General features: G+C 42.9%; 1 protein-coding gene across 1 annotated transcript in view; it reads left to right on the top strand.

The window, feature by feature from the left end:
- Positions 1–222: 222 nt before the first annotated feature.
- The window catches only part of NXT2 (nuclear transport factor 2 like export factor 2), a 52411-nt gene continuing 48676 nt past the window's right edge, over positions 223–3957 (top strand). The window contains exon 1 of the mRNA XM_019521540.1: positions 223–314. The gene's annotated coding sequence lies outside the window, so the exon portion shown is untranslated. The remainder of the gene's footprint in view (positions 315–3957) is intronic.

Here is a 3957-nt window from a genome sequence, read left to right as displayed (position 1 = left end):
GATCTCAGAAGAAGAAAGATGTAGGCAGTTATAGACAGGCTACAAAGTCCTGTCTTCACAAGGGGTCTGTGTTCACAGAAATCACTAATTCCCCATGTTGGGTCACTTGTTTAGCAGAAAGTGAAGTCTTTCCTTTTGAGCTTTCTAGGCTGGGTAACACAAGAAACTCATACAGCTGCAGGCAATGATCCTTCTGTAAGCTTCTGATCTCTTCTTGCAGGGAAAAAGAATAGCTAGCCAGAGATGTGAAGATGGCTACATGAAGCCAAGGCAGTTCAATGGAAGCATTCTCATAAGTCCTATCTCCTGCTTTGGTAAAGTATAAGTGGGGGATATACCAATGCAGCTATTTGGATAACCTCTTTGTCTGTACTGACATCTCATTCTATAAGCAGGATTTTTTTTAGTAAACAAGAAACTGTTTCTTACATCACAGACATTGGTGTTTACTGATATTTCTGTTTATTCTTGCCTTGTTTGACACTCAAGTCTAGTAAGTCATTTACAAATCAAGAATAACATAGGCTCAGTGGCAAAGTTGGCCTAAATGGCTGAGATGTTAAGACTTATTTTCAAGAGACGTATGCTATGTCTCCATAGTACATGCATGTACCATGCCCAGTAGTGGCACCCTAAATTACATTATGGTGTGCATGGGCTGCTCCCAAAATTACAGGTTACGTGGCCATGTCCCTACAGCAGTTTGGGTGGACTAATTAACACTGCTGAGTGCCATTTAGCCTTCTTTGTGCTTATTAGCCCACCTGTGCCACAAACAGAAGGCCCCACAATATCTAGTTTTATATCCCAAATCTGCTAAACTAAGAGGAATGCAAATACACGGACGTAGTTAATAGCTGTTGTAGAACTAGCAGGGAGCCTTCAGGCAAGGTTTGGGGGGTTCTAAACTGGCAGCTATAACTGGGCTTTTGTTTTTATTTCAGCAGAAGGAGGGTGAATTTAATAAAAACAGTGATATATTGAAAATTTAACCCAGGGAATAGCTTGAATCAAATAACAGGGCTATTTTCAGTTAGAACACATTTGGTGCCTAAACTGCTTGATAGTTTCTCTTTAACTTTGTCTATATCGGCCTTTAATTTGAAATTGCTTGGATGTCTATTGATTAGTTTCAACTGAAGCACAGGCATCTGTTACAAAATATTGACTTTTGCATCACCTTTTAGCCAAGTAGGTTAATTGAATGGTGCTTGGGGAAATTATTTCAGACAGTCTCTGGCTAATATTTATCTTCAAATAGCTGATGGTATTGTTTGACATTTAGCCAAGATATCTGATAAAACTGCAGCCCCAGAGATGAGGCTGTGTATCTGCAGCAGCACTTAGGAGTTACATTTTCTGCACACTTCTCAGTTTGCTGTATTGACTACATTAAAAAAAGGGCTGGTTCCTACTCCCACTGAAGTTAATGAAAATTTGCCACTGACTTTATAGTTTGCTTTATACGAATGTATTTCAGAATCACTGGTGTGATGGCAGCTTAAAATACTGCACAGCCATGCAAAAGACCTGGCTTTACTTAAAATGGTATCTCATTGTATTGCAGCCATATGAGATATTCAGAACAAATATTTTCTTTTGGTGCAGGGTCTTAGGACGAACTCAAGATCTAGCCAGGGTTTCTCATTAAAGTGAGGCAGGTGGCACATTAATTTGCCAGACAGCACAAATAGTGTCTATATTTAATGAGACAAAGATACTCTTAATGGCTTATCTCCTTAAATAGCCAAGGAAATGTAAGGGAATAGTGGCTCTCATTGAAAATCACTTTAATTTTCTATTTACCTTGCTCCAGTGCTCAAGGGGTATAAATATTATGGAGCTTCCTTTAAAAAAATCCCCTCCCTAAAAACACTGCCAGCAGCTTGATTGTAAACCATGTTATCTTGGACGACTATTAGAAAATAAGCATTACCTCCCTCTATATACTGACTTAAATGTCCAACACCAATGACTGTGATCTCTAAGCACTGAAATAGAGTTTTAAAAGTGGTCATTTGGTTTCTTAGGGTATGGTTGTTTGCACATACAAGTTTTTAACTCCATGAAAATAAATTAGATTACAAGACATGTATAAAAATAAATATATCTAAATCAAATGCCATACTGATGTTAGATTGTCCTGCCATTATCTTCCCTATAATACAGGAAATATTCATAAAGCAAGAATTTTATAAGCCAAAGCGCTGTGGTGGTGATGATGCTTTGTGTTGATATCACTTGATGGAATCTCGATTTCAGATGTGGTTAGTCCATTTCATTTAGCCATGAGTTTCCAAGATGACCATTTCACTTCTGACTTCAGTTTCATTCTGCTCTCACACTTGCTGGCTTGTCTAGCTGTAATCAATCCCCTTCCCCAACTCCCAGCTCTTTCTTAACCCCATTTCTTATTTCAGAAGATGCACAAAAAGATGCAATACATTTGTTCATCCAGTGCCTCCTCATTTCATATCTCAGAGTTAGGGGACATGCTTATATATGTGACAAAAGCTTCCTTACTGTTGTAAGAGACTGAATATTTGAAATGCTTGGAGCAGTACAGTATTGATGAAAACAGCTGCATGTAGAACGCCTACTCTAAGCTAAGGACTCCTAAGGAGATTTAAAACCAGGAAATTATACCATTTTCCCTTCCTTTTGGATGTGTAAAGTGCAGTAATTTTAAGTCTAAGTTTTCTCATACCATATACCTGAGCAGGACATATGCCAAGAGTTTCACTCCGTACAAGGTGACCCAAAGAATCTGAGACTATTTGATTAGGGATCCCTGAGCTTTGAACATGCCCTAATTTCCACAGTTTTTTTCTTGAATAAGTGCATTTTTTTACTTTGTAACAGCTACCTCTGCAAAGTGCTTGATGACATATTCAGTTATATGCTCACACCTCCACAGGGAGAGTGAGAAAGTTGCATAGCTCTCCTAGTCTTCCCCATCCTAAGCAAAACAAATCCCAGATATGTATCTTGAAACCACCTGCCAAGTAACCATTCTGATGGTCTGTTGACTGTTGTTTTGAGCAGAAGATTATGCTTTAATCTGCCTTTGACTTGCTGTATAGCACTTAAGGCCATGTCCAGACAAGTGAGCACATGCCTGTTGCAGCGTCTCAAAACAGTTTGAGATGCCGTATTTGCAACGCGGACTCTGTAAGTTTGATACTTGGAAATCCTGGTATCAAAAAAGACACGCCAGAAAAAAGTAGCTCAGGGTGTGCTCTTGGAGTATGCCCTGAAGCAGCTGGAGGCTGGGTCCTCCAGAGAGATGCTCTAGCACCTGGTCAGAGCATCTCCATGCCTGCCATGTGTCCCTACTGCTCCAGCACACTGCCTCAGCATGCCGGAAGGAATAGAAGCAGGGCATGGCAACCAGAACCATGGCAGCAATGTCTTGGACGCAGGCTCTGTCCCAGGTAAGCAGAGATGTGGGGGAGGAGGGACTCTGTGGTTGGGGGGACTGTGGGAGTGTTGGGGGTCTGTGTGGGAATAGGGAGGATCCCCCACTTGCTCCCCACACACAGAGCATAGCTCCCCTCCCCCACAGCAGCACCAGCAGCCAACAGTAGGCTGTTGAGGTTCTTGTGGCCCACTGCTGGCAGCAGCCCCTACCACTGCGTGGTGCTGCCTGAGACCCAGGGCCTCCATGTGGCACACAGAGCCACCCTGGCCCACTGGCACACACCTTCACACAGGACCAGGCCGAGTCCTGCCTCCGTGTGCCCCATGGAGGCAGGAGCTGGCCCAGCCCAATAGTGCACAGTTCTTGCCTGCAGTGCCGGGAGCTCCAGGTGGCAGCAGGAGCTGGTCTAGTCTTGTTTGAAGGCTTGTGCCAGCAGGATGGACTATCTTTATGTGCTACATGGAGCCCCCAGGTCTCAGGTGCCACTGCATGCTGCTGAGGGGCTCTGCCAGCAATGGGCCACGAATGCCCCAATC

This window comes from Gavialis gangeticus, unplaced genomic scaffold (assembly GCF_001723915.1).
Source record: "Gavialis gangeticus isolate Ggan-Ray unplaced genomic scaffold, GavGan_comp1, whole genome shotgun sequence".
NCBI classification, from domain to species: domain Eukaryota; kingdom Metazoa; phylum Chordata; order Crocodylia; family Gavialidae; genus Gavialis; species Gavialis gangeticus.
This window is presented reverse-complemented; position numbering and strand designations above follow the sequence as displayed.